Raw genomic sequence first — 17,201 nt, forward strand, 5'->3', positions numbered from 1 at the left:
AATGGAATGTAAAGAAATATAATGCAGGGGAGTGGAGTGGCAGTGAGATGAGTGTAGTGGAGTGGAGTGGAGTGGAACGGGATGGAATGGAATGGAGTAGAGACGATTGGACTGCAGTGGAGTGAAATGGAGTGTAATAGAAAAGGATGGAATGGAATGGAGTTGAGTGGAGTGGAGTTGAGTGGAGTGGAGTGTAGAGTAGTGAAATGGAGTGGAGTGCAATGGGATGGAATGGAGTGGAGAGGAATGGAGTGGAGAGGACTGGAGTGGAATGGAGGGGAATGGAATAGAATGGAGTGTAGTGGACTGGAGTGGAATGGAGGGGAATGGAATAGAATGGAATGGAGTGGAATGGAGCGCAGTCCAGCGGAGTGGAGTGGAGTGTCATCGCATGGTTTGGAATGGAAATGAATGGAACGTAGTGGATTGGAGTTGAGTAGAGTGGAGTGGAATGGAATGGAATGGAATGGAATGGAATGGAAAGGAATGGAATGGAATGGAATGGAATGGAATGGAATGGAATGGAATGGAATGGAATGGAATGGTGAATGGAATGGAATGGTGAATGAAAGAGAATGGAATGGAATGGAATGGACTGGTGAAATGAAATGTGGGCTGAGATTATACAACTGCATTCCAGCCTGGGTGACACAGTGAGATCCTGTCGAAGGAAAGGAAGGAAATGGAATGGAGTGGAACGGAATGGAATAAAATGGAAACGATTGGAATGGAATATAATGGATTGGAGTGGAGTGGAATGGCATGGAATGGAAAGGGATGGAATTGAGTGGAAAGAAGTGGAGTGGAATGGAATGGATTGCACTGTAATGAAGTGGAGTGCAATGGAGTGGAATGGAAAGGAATGGGAGGGAATGAAACGCTATGGAGGGAGTGGAGTGGAGTGGAGTGGAATGGAATGGAGTGCAATGGAGTGGAATGGAATGGAGTGGAGTGGAGGGGACTGGAGTGGAATGGAATGGAACGGTATGGATTGGTGTGGAGCATAGTGTAATAGAGTGGAATGGAGTGGGAACTAATGGAGAGGAGTGGTGCTGAGTAGAGTAGAGTGGAAAGGAATGGAATCGTATGGAGAGGAGTGGAGTGTAATGAAGTGGGGTGAAATGGAATGGAATGGAATGGGATGGAATGGAATGGAATGGAGTGGAGTGCAGTGAGTGGAGTGGAGTGGAATGGAGTAGAATGCAAAGTGGTGAAATGGAATAGAATGGATTGGAGGGGAGTGGAGTGTAGTCCAATGGAGTGGAATGGAATGGGATGGAATGGAATGGAGTGTAGTGGAGTGGAGTTGATTGTAGTGGAATGGAGTGAAATGGAATGGGATGGAATGGAGGGAAATGGAATGGGATGGAATGGAACTGACTGGAGTGGAGTGGAGTGGAGTAGAATGGAATGGAGTGGAGTAGAGTGGAATGAATGGAATGGAGTGGAATGGAATGGAACGGTGAAATGAAATGTGAGCTCTGATAGTGCCACTGCACTCCTGCCGGGCTGACTGAATGAGATCTTGAAGAAAGAAAGGAATGTAATGGAGTGGATTGGAGTGGAGAGGAATAGAATTGGATGGATCATGGTGGAGTGGAGTGGAGTGGAATGGAGTGGAGTGGAATGGAGTGGAGTGGAGTGGAATGAAATGGAATAGAGATTAGTGGTTTGGAATGGAGTGGACTGGATTGGAAAGGAGCGGAATGGAATGGAATGGAATGGAGTGGAGTGGAGTGGACTGGAAAGGGATGGAATGGAATGGAATGGAATGGAATGGAATGGAATGGAGTGGAGTGAAGTGGAGTGGAGTAGTGTAGAGGGGATTGGAGAGAAATGGAATGGAATGGAATGGAATGGAATGGAATGGAATGGAATGGAATGGAATGGAATGGAATGGAATGGATTGGAATGGAATGAAATGCAAGGGAATGGAATGGAATGCAATGCAGTGGAATGCAATGGAATGGAATGGAATGCAATGCAATGGAATGGAATGTTGAAATGAAATGTGAGCTGAGATTGTGCAACAGCACTCCAGCCTCAGTGACAGTGAAATATTGTCAAAAGAAACGAATTGAATAGAATCCAATTGAATGGAGTGGAGTAGAATGCAGTGGAGTGGAATAGAGTGGAGTGGAGTATAATGGAGTCGAGAGGAGTGGGTTGGAATGCAATGAAGGAAACAGAAAGAAATGGTGAAATGAAATGTAAGCTATGATTTTGCCACTGGACTATAGCCTGGGTGACAGAGTGAGATCATGATGAAAGGAAGGAATAGAATTGAATGAAGTGGAATGGAATGGGCAGTAATAGAGTGGAGAGGAGTGGAGAGGAGTGGAGTGGAATGTAGTGTAATGGATTAGGTTGGAATGGAGAGGAAAAGAAAGGGATGAAATGGAATTGAGTGGAGTGGAGTGCAGTGGAATGGAGAGGAACGGAATGGAATGGAAAGCAATGGAATGGAATGGAATGGAATGCATTGGAATGGAATGGAATGGGATGGAATGAAATTGAATGGAGTGGAGTGGAGTGGAGTGGAGTCGAGTGGATTTGAATGGAATAGAATGGAATGTGATGTTTTGGAATGGAATGGACTGGAATGGAGTGGAGAGGAGTGGATAGAGTGGAATGCATTGGAATGGAATGGAGTGGAGTGGGAAGAAGTGGAGTGGAGTAGAGTGGAGTGAAATGGAATGAAATGGAAGGGAATGGATTATAATGCAATGGAATTGAACGGAATGATGAAATGAACTGTGAGCAGAGATTATGCCACTGCACTTCAGCCTGCATGATAGAGTGAGATCCTGTCGAAAGAAAGGAATGGAACAGAATGGAGAGGAATAGAAAGGAATGGAACGGAATGGAATGGAATGGAATGGAGTAGGGTAGAGTGGAGTGGAATGGTATGATATGGAATGTAATGGAGTGAAGTGGAGTGGAGTGGAATGGAATGGGGTAGAATGGAATGCAATGAAATGGAGTGGACTGCAGTGAGGTGGAGTGGACTGCAGTGGAGTGGAATGGACTAGGATGGAATGGGCAAGATTGGAGTGGAGTGGAGTGGGTTGGACTGGAGTGGAATGGAACGGAATGGAATGTAGTGTAATGGAGTGGATTAGAGTTGAGTGCTGTTGAGTGGAGTGGAGTGGAGTGCATTGGAATGGAGTACGAAAGAATGGAATGCAATGGAGTGGAGTGAAGTGTAAATGATTCACATGGAATGGCATGGAGTGGAAAGGAATGGAGTGGAGTGGGTGGATGGAGTGGAATGCAATGGAGAGGAGTTCAGTGGAATGGAGTGGAGTGGAGTCGAGTGGAGTAGAGTTGAATGGAATGACATGGAAAGGAAGGAAGTGGAGTGGAATGGAATGGTGAAATGAAATGTGAGCTGAGTTGTTTCCAATGCACTCCAGCATGGGATACAGAGTGAGATCCTCTCAAAAGAAAGGAATGGAATGGAATGGAGTGTATGGAATGGAATGGAGTGGAGTAGAGTCGATTGAACGGGAGGGGAGTGGAGTGGTGTGTAATGGAATGGGATGGATTGGGATGGAGTGGGGCAGAGTGAACAGGAGTGGAATGGAGTGGAAAGGAATGGAGTGGAATGGAGTAGAGTAGAGTGGACTGGAGTGGAAAGGAGTGGTGTGGAATGGAGTATAGTGCAACGGAATGGAATGGAGAGGAGTGGTGTCGAGTGGAGTGGATTGGGGTGGAAAAAATGGTGTGCAGTGGAGTGGAGTGCAATGGAATGGAATGGGTGGAATGGAATGGAATGGAATTGAATGGTGAAAATAAATTTGAGCTGAGATTGAGCCACTGCACTCCAGCCTGGCTGACAGAATGAGATCCTGTCGAATAAAGGAATGGCATCTAATGAACGGAATGGAATGGAATGGAATGGAATGGAATGGAATGGATGGATGGAATGGAAGGATGGAGTGGAGTGGAGTGGAGTGTAGTGGAGTGGATGGAATGGAATGGAATGGAGTGGAGAGGATTTGAGTTGATTGGAGTGTAGTGGAGTGGAATGGAATGGACTGGAGTGGGATGGAATGGATTGGAATGGAGTGGAGTGGAGTGGAGGCGAGTGGAGTGGAAAGAAGTGGAAAGGGATGGGATGGAATGGAGTTAAGTGAAATGGAGTGGAGTGGAATAGAGTGGAATGGAAAGGGATGGAATCGGCTGGATTGGAGTGGAGTGGAGTGGGGTGGAATGGAGTGGAATGGAATGCAATGGAATGGAATGAAAGGGGATGAATGGAATGAGAGAGTGGAGTGGAGTGGAGTGGAGTGGAGTGGAGTGGAATGGAATGGAGTGGAGTGAAGTGGAGTGGAGTGGAGTGCAGTAGAGTGGAGTAGTGTGGAGTGGAGTGTAATAGAGTTGAATGAAATGGGATGGAATGGAATGGATTGGAGAGGGTTGGAGTGGAGTGGAATGGAACTGAATGGAATGAAGGGGAGTGGAGTGGAGTGAGTGGAGTGGAATGGAATGGAATGAAATTGAATGGAATGGCATAGAATAGGGTGGTGAAATGAAAGGTGAGTTGAGATTGTGCCACTGCACTCCAGGCTGGCTGACAGAGTGAGATCCTATCGCAAGAAAGGAACTGAATGGAACGGAGTGGAATGGAATGCAAAGCAAAGGAATGGAATGGAAAGGAATGGAATGGAAAGGAATGGAGTAGCATGGAGTGGAGTAGAGTGGAGTGGAGTGAAATGGCGGGGTATGGAAAGGGATGGAATGGCATGGAGTGGAGTGGAGTGCAGTGGAGTGGAATGGAGTGGAATTAAAAGGGATGGAATGGAATGGAGTCGTGTGTAGTGGAGTGGCGTGGAATGATGTGGTATTGAATGGGATGGAATGATGTGGAATTGAGTGAACTGTGGTGGAATGGAATGGAATGGAGTGGAATGGAATGGAGTGGAGTGGAGGGGAGTGGAGTGTAGTATAGTGGAGTGGAGTGGAATGGAGTACTGTGGAATGGAGTGGAATGGAATGGAATGGAAGGGTGAAATGAAATGCGAGCTGAGAATGTGCCACTGCACTCCAGCATGGGAAACAGAGTGACATCCTGTCGAAAGAAAGGAATGGAATAGAACAGAGTTCAATGGAATGGAATGAAATGGAGTGGAGTGGAGTGCAGTGGAGTGCAGTGGAGTCGAATGTACTGTAATGGAATGCGATGGAACGGAGTGGAGGGGAGGGAGTGAAATGGTAGGGGACTGAAGGGAGTGGAGTGGACTGGAATGGAATGGAATGGAGTTGAGTGGAGTTGAGTGGAGTCTATTGTAGTGGATTGGCGTGGAGTTGAGTGGAATGGAGTGGAATGGGGTGGGATGAAATGTCATGGAGTGTAGTGGAGCTGTATGGAATGTGTTGGAATGGACGGGAATGGAATGAAATTAAATGGAATGAAGTGGAATGGAGTGGAGTGGAGTGGACTTGAGTGTAATGGAGTGGAGTGGAATGGTATGGAATCGAAAAGAGTGGAGTGGAGTAAAGTGGAATGGAGAGGACTGTAGTGGAGTAAAGTGGAATGGAGTGGAATGGGATGTAGAGGAGTGGAGTGAAGTGGGTTGGAGTGAAATGGAATTTAACAGAATGAAGGCAATGGAATGGAATGGTGAAATGAAGTGTGAGCTGAGATTGGGCCACTGTACTGTAACTTGAGTGACAGAGTGAAATACTGGCGAAAGGTAGGAATGTAATATAATGGAGTGGAATGGAATGGAATAGAGTGGAGTGGAGTGGAGTGTAATGGAGTGCAGTGGAATGCAGTGGAATTGAATAAGATGGATTGGAATGTAGTTGATTGAAGAGGAGTGGAGTGCAGTAGAGTGGAGTGGAGTGGAGTGCCGTGGAGTGGAATGCAGTGGAAAGCTGTGGAGTCGAGTGGAGTGGAGTGGAATGGAATGGAAGGCAACGGAATGGTGAAATGAATCGTGAGCTGAGATTCTCAAAATACACTACAGACAGTGTGAAAGTGTGAGATCCTGTTGAAAGAAAGGAATGGAATGGAATGGATTGATACGAAATGGAATGGAATGGAGTGGAGTGGAGAGGATTGGAGTGGAGTGGAGTGCAGTGGAGTGGAGTAGAGTGGAATGGAGTTTAACGGAATGGAATGGGATTGGAGAGGAGTGGAATGGAGTGGAGTGGAGTGGAGTGGCTGGAGTGGATTGGCGTGGTATGGAATGCAACGGAATGGAATAGAGTGAAATGGAATGGAATGGAATGCAATGGAATGGAATGGTGAAATGAAATGTGAGCTGAGATAGTGCCACTGCACTCCAGCCTGTGTGACAGTGAGATCCTTCCAAAAGAAAGGATTGGAATGGAATGGAATGGAAAGGAATGGAAATGACTGTAGGGTAGTGGAGTGGAGTGTATTGGAGTGGAAAGGAATATAATGGAATTGAAGGGAATGGAATGGAATGGAATGCAATAGAAAAGAATGGAATGGAATGCAATGGAATGGAATGGTGAAATGAAATGTGAGCTGAGACTGTGCCACTGCTGCCCAGCCTGGGTGACAGAGTGAGATCCTGTCGAAAGAAATGAATGGAATGGAATGGAATGGAATGGAATGGAATGGAATGGAATGGAATGGGATGGGGTGGAATGGAATGAAGTGGAGTGGAGTGGAGTGGAGAGGATTGGAGTGGAGTGGAGTCGAGTGGAATGGAGTAGAAAGGAATGCGTTGGAATGGAATGGAGAGGAGTGGAGTTGAGTAGAGTGGAAAAGAGTGGAATGGAGTGGAATGGAATGGATGGGAGTCGAGTGGAGTGTAGTAGAGTGGAGTGGAGTCGAGTGCAATGGAGTGATGAGTAGTGGAGTGGAGTAGAATATAATGGAATGGAATGGAATGGAGTTGTGAAATGAAATGTGAGCTGAGATTCTACTACAGCATTATAAACTGGGTGACAGAGGGAGATCCTGTAGAAACAAATGAATGGATTGGTATGGAGAGGTATGGAATGCAAAGTAATGGAATGCAATGGAATGGAAAGGAATGGAGTGGAGTGGAGTGGAATTGAATGGACTGGAATGGAATGGAGTGGATTGGAATGGAATGGAATGGAATGGAATGCAATGGAATGGAATGGAATGGAATGGTATAGAATGGAATGGAGAAACGAAATGTGAGCTGAGATTGTGCCACTGCCCTTCAGCCTGGGTGACAGAGTCAGAAACTAACAAAAGAAAAGAATGGAATGGAATGGAGAGGAATAGAATTGAATGGAATGGAGTGGGGAGGACTGAAGTGGAGTGGAGTGGAAAGGAGTGCAATGCAGTGCAATGGAATCAGATGGAATGGAATGGAATGGATTGGAGTGGAGTGGATTGCAGTGGAATGGAATGGAGTGGAGTAGAGTGGAGTGGATTGAAGTGGAGTGGATTGGAATTTAATGGAATGGAATGGAATGGAATGGAATGGAATGGAGTGGATTGGAGAAGAGTGGGGTGAAGTGGCGTAGAATGGAGATAAAGGGGATGGGATGGAAAGGAATGCAGTGACGTGGACGTGAGTGCAGTGGAGTCGAGTGGAGTGGAATGAATGAAATGCAATGGGAGAGAATGGGCTTGAGTTGAGTGGAGTGGGTTGGCATTGAGTGGAATGAAATGGAATGGAATGGAATGGAATGGAATGGATTCGAATGGAGTGGAGTGGCGATGATTGGAGTGGAGTGGAATGGATTGGGTTGGAATGGAATGGAGTGGAAGGGAGTGGAGTGGACTGGAATGAAGTGGAATGGAGTGGAATGGAATGGGATGGATTGGAACGGAGTGGAGTTGGGTGGAATGTAGTGGCATGAAGTGTAATGGAATGGAGTGGAGAGGAGTGGAGTGGAATGGATTGAACAGAATGGAATGGAATGGGACGGAACAGAAGGAAACTGGAATGGAATGGAATGGAATGGAATGGAATGGAATGGAATGGAATAGTGAAATGAAATGTGGACTGAGATTTTGCAACTGCACTCCAGCCTGGGTGACAGAGTGAGATAGTGTCGAAAGAAATGAAGGGAATGGAATGGAATGGAATGGAATGGAATGGAATGGAATGGATGGAATGGAATGGAATAGAATGGAATACAATGGAATGTAATGGAACGGAATGGAATGGAAAGAAATGGAATGGATGGAGTGGAGTGTAATGGCATGGAATGGAAAGGGAAGGAAAGGGGTGGAGAGGAGTGGAGTGGATAGGAGTTGAATGGAATGGGACGGAAAGGACTATAATGAAGTGGAGTGGAGTGGAAAAGAATGGGATGGAAAGGTATGGAGTGGAGTGAAGTGGAGAGTAGTGGAGTGCAATGGAATGGAGCGTAGTGGAATGGAGTGGAGAGGAGGGGATTGAGTGGAATGGAATGGAATGGTATGGATTGAAGTGCAGCGGAGTGGTGTATAGTGGAACGGAGTGGAAAGGAATGGAGATGAGAGGAGTTGAATAGAGTGGAGTGGAATGGAATGGAATGGTATGGAGTGGAGTTCAGTGTCATAGAGTGGAGGGGAATGGAGTGGAATGGAATGGAATGGAATGGAACAGAATGGAATGGAATGAAGTGGAGTGCAGTGCAGTGGAGTAGAGTGGAATTGAGAAGGATGGAAAACAATGAAATGGAATAGAATGGATTGGAGTGGAGTGGAGTGAAGTGGAGTACAATAGAGTGGAATGGAATGGGATGGAATGGAATGGAGTGTAGTGCAGTGGACTCGATTGGACTGGAAAGCAGTGGAATGGAGTGGAATGAAATGGGATGAAATGGAAAAAATTGGAGTGGAGTGGAATGGAAGGGAGTAGAGTGGAGTGGAGTGGAGTGGATTGGAGAGGAGTGGAGTGGAGTGGAAACTAATTTAATGGAATGGAATGGAATGGAATGGAATGGTGAAATGAAATGTGAGCTGAGATTGTGCCACTGCACTTCAACATATGTGACAGAATGAGATCATGCCGAAAGAAAGGAACAGAAGTGATTGGAGTGTCATGGAATGGAAGGGAGTGGAATGTAGTGTAGTGGACTGCAGTGGGATGGAATGGGATGGAATGGAATGGAACGGAGTGGAGTGGAGTGGAGTGGAGTGGAGTGGAATGGAATGGAATAGAATGGGATTGAATGGAGTGTAGTGTAGTGGAGTGGAGTGGATTGGAGTGGAGTGGACTGGAATATAATTGATTTGAAGAAAATGAAATGGAATGGAATGCTATGGAATAGAATGGAATGGAATGCAATGAAAAGGAATGATGAAATGAAATGTGAGCTGAGATTGTGCCATTGCACTCTAGCCTGGGTGACAGAGTGAGATCCTCTCAAAAGACACGAACGGAATGGAATGGAGTGGAATGGAAGAGAAAGATGGAATGAGGTGGAGCGGAGTTGAGTGGATTGGATTGTAATGGAGTGGAATGGAATGGGACGGAATGTTATGGAATCGTGAAATGAAATGTGACCTGAGATTGTGCCACTGCACTCCAGCCTGGCTGACAGAGAGAGATCCTGCCAAAAGAAAGGAATGTAGTGGAATGGAATGGAGGGGAGTGCAGTAGAGTGGAGTGAAGTGGAGTGGAGTGGAATGAAGTGTGGAGAAGTGGAGTGGATTGGAATGAAATGGGATGCAATGGAATGGAATTGTGAAATGAAATGTCAGCTGACATTAAGGCACTGCACTTTATGCTGGGTGACAGAGTGAGACCCTGTCGAGTGAAACGAATGGAATAGAATGGAGCAGAAAGGAATTGAATGGGATGAAATGCAGTGGAGAGGAGTGGAGAGGTTTGGAGTGGAGTGGAGTGGAATGCAGAGCAATGGAATGTGATGGAATTGAGTGGATTGGTGTGGAGTAGAGTGGAGTTGAAGGAAGTGGAATGCAATGTAAAGAAATGTAATGGAGGGGAGTGGAGTGTAATTGAGTTGAGTGGAGTGGAGTGGAGTGGAATGGAACGGAATGGAATGGAGTAGAGTGGATTGGACTGCAGTGGAGAGGATTGGAGTGGAATAGAATAAGATGGAATGGAATGGAGTGGAGTGGAGTGGAGTCGAGTGGATTGGAGTGCAAAGTAGTGGAATGGAGTGGAGTGGAATGGGATGGAATGGACTGGGGAGGAATGGAGTGGAATGGACTGGAGTGGAATGGAATGGAATGGAGTGGAATGGAGCACAGTCCAGTGGAGTGGAGGGGAGTGACATCGCCTGTTTTTGAATGGAATTGAATGGAAAGTAGTGGATTAGAGTTGAGTTGAGTGGAGTGGAGTGGAATGGAATGGGAGGGAATGGAAAAGAAAGCAATGGGATGGAATGGAATGGAATATTGAATGGAATAGAATGGAATGGAATGGAATGGTGAAATGAAATGTGGCCTGAGATTGTACAACTGCATTCCAGCCTGGGTGACAGAGTGAGATCCTGTCGAAAGAAAGGAAAGAAATGGAATGGAGTGGAATGGAATGGAATGAAATGGAAATGAATGGAATGGAATGGAATGGAGTGGAGTGGAGTGGAATGGAATGGAATGGAAAGGAATGGAATTGAATGCAAAGGAGAGGAATGGGATGGGATGGATTGCACTGTGATGAAGTGGAGTGCAGTGGAGTGGAGTGGAAAGGAATGGGATGGAATGCAATGCCATGGAGTGCAGTGGAGTGGAGTACAGTGGAATGGAATGGAGTGGAATGGAATGGAGTGGAGTGGAGGGGAGTGGAGTAGAATGGAATGGAACGGTATGGATTGGTGTGGAGCATAGTGGAGTAGAGTGGAATGGAGTAGAAAGTAATGGAGAGGAGTGGAGTTGAGTGGAGTGGAATGGAACTGAATCGTATGTAGAGGAGTGGAGTGTAATGAAGTGGAGCGAAGTGGAATGGAATGAAATGTTATCGAATGTAATGGAATGGAGTGGAGTGGAGTGCAGTGGTGTTGAGTGGAATGGAGTAGAATGGAAATCAATGAAACGGAATAGAATGAATTGGAGGGCAGTGGAGTGGAGTCCAATGGAGTGGAATAGAATGGGTTGGAATGGAATGGAGTGTAGTGGAGTTGAGTCGATTGTAGTGGAATGGAGTGAAATTGAATGGGATAGAATGAAGGGAAATGGAATGGGATGGAATGGAATGGACTGGAGTGGAGTGGAGTGGAATGGAATGGAGTAGAGTAGAATGGAGTGGAGTGGAGTGGAGGGGAATGGAGTGGAGTGGAATGAATGGAATGGAATGGATTAGAATGGTGAAAAGAAATGTGAGCTGAGATTGTGTCATTGCACTCCAGCCTGGCTAACAGAGTGAGATCCTGCAGAAAGAAAGGAGTGTAATGGAATGGATTGGAGTGGAGAGGAATGGAATTGGATGGAAAGTAGTGGAGTGGAGTGGAGTGGAGTGGAATGGAGTGGAGTGGAATGGAGTGGAGTGGAATGGAATGGAATGGAATACAGAGTAGAGGTTTGGAATGGAGTGCACTGGAGTGGAATGGAATGGAATGGAATGGAGTGGAGTGCAGTGGAGTGGATTGGAAAGGGATGGGATGGAATGGAATGGAGTCGAGTGTAGTAGAGTAGAGTGGATTGGAGTGAAATGGAGTGGAATGGAATGGAATGAAATGCAAGGGAATGGAGTGGAATGCAATGTAGTGGAATGCAATGGAATGGAATGCAATGCAATGCAATGCAATGGAATGTTGAAATGAAATGTGAGCAGAGATTGTGCCACAGCACTCCAGTCTTGGTGACAGTGAAATATTGTTGAAAGAAACGACATGAATGTAATGCAATTGAATGGAGTGGAGTGGAATGCAGTGGAGTGGAATGGAGTGGATTGGAGTATAATGGAGTGGAGGGGAGTGGGTTGGAATGCAATGAAGGAAATGGAAAGAAATGGTGAAATGAAATGTGAGCTGTGATTCTGCCACTGCACTATAGCCTGGGTGACACAGTGAGATCATGACGAAAGGAAGGAATAGAATTGAATGCAGTGGAATGGAATGGGCTGGAATTGAGTGGAGTGGAGTGGAGTGGAGTGGAGAGGAGTGGAGTGGAATGTAGTGTAGTGGAGTAGAGTGGAATGGAGAGAAAAAGAATGGGATGAAATGGAATTGAGTGGAGTGCAGTGGAGTGGAGAGGAATGGAATGGAATGGAAGGCAATGGAATGGAATGGAATGCATTGGAATGGAATGGAATGGAAAGGGATGGGATGGAATGGAATGGAATGGATTGGAGTGGTGTGGAGTCGAGTGGATTTGAGTGGAATACAGTGGAATGCGATGTGTTGGAATGGAATGGACTGGAATGGAGTGGCGGGGAGTGGCTGGAGTGGCATGCCTTGGAATGGAATGGAATGGTATAATGAAATGTGAGTTGAGACTGGGCGTCTGCACTCCACCCTGAGTGACAGTGTAAGATCCTGTCACAAGAAAGGAATGGAATCGAATGGAGTGGAATGGAATGGAATGCAATGGTATGGAATGAAGTGGACTGGAGTGCAGTGGATTGGCGAGGAGTGGAGTGGATCGGAAGGGAGTGAAATGGAATGGGATCGAATGGGATGGAATGGAATGTAGTGGAGTGGAGTGCAGTAGAGTGGAGTGCAGGGGAATGCAGTGGAAAAGAATGGCAAGGAGTGGTATGGAGTGTAGTGGAGTGGAGAGGAGTGGAATGTAATATAATGGAATGGAATGGAATGGAGTGCAGTGGAGTGCAGTGGAATGGAATTGAAACGAATGGAATGGAGTGGAGTGGATAGGAATGGAATGGAAGGGTGTGGAATGGAATGGAATTGTGATATGAAATGTGAGCTGAGATTGTGCCAGTGCACTCCAGCCTGGGTGACAGAGGGAGACCCTGTCGAAAGAAACGAATGGAATGGAAAGGAGTGGAATGGAATTGAATGGAATGGAATGGAGTTAAGTGGCGTGGAGTGGAGTGGAATGGAGTGGAGTGGAGTGGAATGGAATGGGATGGAAAGGGATGGAGTGGAGTGGGGTAGAGTGTAGTTGAGCAGAATGGAGTGGAATGGAATGGGATGGAATGGGATGCAATGAGATGGAGTGGAGTGCTGGAGTGAAGTGGAGTGGAATGGATTTGAATGGAACAGAATGGAGTGGAGTGAAGTGGAGTGGAATGGAATGGAATGGAAGAGCGTGGAATGGAATGGAATGGTGATATGAAATATGAGCTGAGATTCTGTCAGTGCACTCCAGCCCGGGTGACAGAATGAGATACTTTTGAAACAAAGGAATGGAAAGGAAAAGAGTGGAATGGAATTGAATGCAATGGAATGGAGTGGAGTGGAGTGGATGGAGTGGAATGGTGTGGGGTGGAATCGAATCGGATGGTATGTAATGGACTGGAGTGGAGTGGAGTGTAATGCAGTGGAAAGGAGTGGAACGGAATGGGATGGAATGCAATGGAGTGCAGTTGAGTGGCGTAGGGTGGAATGGAGTGGAATTGAATGCAGTGGAGTGGAGTAGGGTGGAATGGAGTGGAATTGAATGCAGTAGAGTGGAGTGGAGAGAATGGGAGTGGAGTGGAGTGGAATGGTATGGAACGGAATGGTGAAATAAAATGCGAGGGGAGATTGTGCACAGCTCTCCTGCTGTGGTGAGAGAGTGAGATCCTGTTGAAAGAAAGGAATGGAATGGAATGGAATGGAATGGAATGGAATGGAATGGAATGGAGTGGAGTGTAGTATAGATGAGTGGAGTGGAGTTGAATGGAGTTTGATGGAGAGGAATGGAATGGAATGGATTGGGATGTAACTGAATGGAGTGGAATGGAGTGGAGTGGAGTGGAGTGGAGTGGAGTGGAGTGGAGAGTAACAGAGTGGAATGAAATGCGATGGAATGGGATGGAGAGCAGTGGATTGGAGTGGATTGGCATGGAGTGGAATGGAATGGAATGGAATGGAGTGGTGAAATGAAATGTGAGCTGAGAATGTGCCACTACACTACAGCCTGGGTGACAGAGTGAGATCCAGTCAAAGGAAATAATGTAACGGACTGGAGTGGAGTGGAGTGGAGATGAATGGAATTGAATAGAATGGAATGGAGTGGAGTGGAATGGAATGGAATGCAATGGAATGGAATGGAAAGGGAAGGACTGCAAAGCAATGGAATAGAACGGTGAAATGAAATGTGAGCTGAGATTGCGCCACTGCACTCCAGCCTGGGTGACAGAGTGAGATCCTGTATAAAGAAAGGAATGGAGTGGACTGGAAAGGAATGGAATGGAATGGAGTGGAGTGGAGTGGAGGGGAGGGGAGTGGATTGGAGTGTAATGGAGCAGAAAGGAATGGGTTGGAATGGAGTGGAATGTAGTGGAGTGGAGTGGAATGGAGTGGAATTGAATGGGATGTAATGGGATGGAATGGAATGGAGTGGAGTGGAGTGGAGTGGTTTGGAGTGGAGTGGAGTGGAGTGGAATGGAGTGGAATCGAATAGAGTGGAGTGGAGTGGAGCAGAATGGCATGGAATGGTATGGAAAGGAGTGTTTTGGAGTGCAGTAGAGTGGAGTGGAGTGGAGTAGAGTGGAGTAGAATGGAATGGGATTGAATGGGTTTGAATGGAGTGGAATGGTGTAGAGTGGAGTGGAGTGGAATGGAATGGAATGGTCAAATGAAATGTGAGCTGAGACAGTGTCACTGCACTCCAGCCTGGGTGACAGAGTGAGATCCTGTTGAAAGAAAAGAATGGAATGGAATGGAGTGGAATGGAATGGAATGGAATGGAGTGGAGTGGAGCAGAGAGGAGTTTAGTGGAATGGATTGGAATGGACTGGGATGGAATGGAGTGGAATGTAGTGGAGTGGTTTGGAGTGGAGTAGAGTGGAATGAAGTAGAAGCGAATAGAGTGGAGTAGATGGGAGTGGAGTGGAGTGGAATGGAATGAAATGAATGGAATGGAATGGAATGGAATGGAATGGAATGGAATGGAATGGAATGGAATGGAATGTAGTCAGGTGGAGTGGAATGGAGTGGAAAGGAATGGGATGGAATGGGATGGAATGGCATGGAATGAGTGGATTAGAGAGAAATGGAGTTGAGTGGAGTGGAATAGAGTGGAATGGAGTGGAGTGGAGTGGAGTGGAATGGAATGGAATGGTGTAATGAAATTTGAGCTGAGATTGTGACACTGCACTCAATCCTTGGTGACAGAGTGACATCCTGTAGAAAGAAAGGAATGGAACGGAATGGAGTGGAATGGAATGGAGTGGAATGGAATGGAATGGAATGGAATGGAATGGAATGGAATGGAATGGAATGGAATGGAGTGGAATGGATGGAGTGGAGAGGAGCAGAGTGGAGTTTAGTAGAATGGATTGGAATGCAATGGGATATAATGGAGTGGAGTGGAGTGGAATGGAAAGGGATGTAATGGAGTGGAGTGGAGTGGAGTGGGATGGAATGGAGATGAATGGAATGGAATGGAATGGAATGGAATGGAATGGAATGGAATGGAATGTAGTCAGGTGGTGTGGAATGGAGTGGAAAGGAATGGGATGGAATGGGATGGAATGGCATGGAATGAGTGGATTAGAGAGTATTGGAGTGGAGTGGAGTGGAATAGAGTGGAATGGAGTAGAGTGGAGTGAAGTGCAGTGGAATGGAATGGAATGGTGTAATGAAATGTGAGCTGAGATTGTGACACTGCACTCAATCCTTGGTGACAGAGTGACATCCTGTAGAAAGAAAGGAATGGAACGGAATGGAGTGGAATGGAATGGAATGGAGTGGAGTGGAGAGGAGCAGAGTGGAGTTTAGTAGTATAGATTGGAATGCAATGGGATGGAATGGAGTGGAGTGGAGTGGAATGTAGTCGGGTGGTGTGGAATGGAGTGGAAAGGAATGGGATGGAATGGAATGGAATGGCATGGAATGAGTGGATTAGAGAGGATTGGAGTGGAGTGGAGTGGAATAGAGTGGAATGGAGTAGAGTGGAGTGGAGTGCAGTGGGATGGAATGGAATGGTGTAATGAAATGTGAGCTGAGATTGTGACACTGCACTCAATCCTTGGTGACAGAGTGACATCCTGTAGAAAGAAAGGAATGGAACGGAATGGAGTGGAATGGAATGGAATGGAGTGGAGTGGAGAGGAGCAGAGTGGAGTTTAGTAGAATAGATTGGAATGCAATGGGATGGAATGGAGTGGAGTGGAGTGGAATGGAAAGGGATGGAATGGAGTGGAGTGGAGTGGAGTGGGAGGAATGGAGTGGAGTGGAGTGGAGTGGGATGGAATGGAGTGGACGGGAATGGAGTGGATTGGAGTGGAATGGAATGCAGTAGAATGGAGTGGATGGAGTGGAGAGGAATGGAATGGAATGGAATGGAATGGAATGGAATGGAATGGAATGGAATGGAATGGAATGGAATGGAATGGAGTGCAAAGGAATGAAATGGAATGGAATTGAATGGAATGGAAAGGAATGGAATAGAAGGGAAGGGACTGGAATGGAATGGAATGGAAAAACGTCCAGTGGAGTGCAGTGGAGAGGCACGCAGAAGAAACGAAGGGATTACATTTGATTGGAATGCACTGGAATGGAATGGGATGGAATGGAATGGAAAGGAATGGAATGGAAAGGTATGGAATGGAGTGGAGTGGAGTGGAGTGGGATGGAATGGAGTGGACGGGAATGGAGTGGATTAGAGTGGAATGGAATGCAGTAGAATGGAGTGGAGTGGAGTGGAGTGGAGAGGAATGGAATGGAATGGAATGGAATGGAATGGAATGGAATGGAATGGAATGAAATGTAATGGAATGGTGAAATGAAACATGTGCTTATGTGGTGACAATGCACTCCAGCCTGGATGATAGAGTGAGATCCTGTCAAAAGAAAGGAATGTAATGGAATGGAGTGGAATGGAATGGAAGGAATTGAATGGAATGGAATGGAGTGCAGTGGAGTGGAGGGAGGTGGAGTTGAATGGAGTGGAAAGGGATGGAATGTAATGGAACGGAATGGAATGGAATGGAATGGAATGGAATGGAATGGAATGGAATGGAATGATATGGAATGGAATGGAGTGGACTGGAGTGGAGTGGATAGCTGGAGAGTGGAGTGGATTGGAATGGATTGGAATGGGATGGAATGGAATGGAGTGGAGTGGAGTGGATTGGAGTGGATTGGAGTAGAATGGAAGGGAATGAAATGGAATGGTGAAGTGAAATGTGAGCTGAGATTGTGTCACTGCCATCCTGCCTGGGTGACAAAGT

This window comes from Nomascus leucogenys, unplaced genomic scaffold (assembly GCF_006542625.1).
Source record: "Nomascus leucogenys isolate Asia unplaced genomic scaffold, Asia_NLE_v1 000518F_287060_qpd_obj, whole genome shotgun sequence".
Lineage (NCBI taxonomy): Eukaryota > Metazoa > Chordata > Mammalia > Primates > Hylobatidae > Nomascus > Nomascus leucogenys.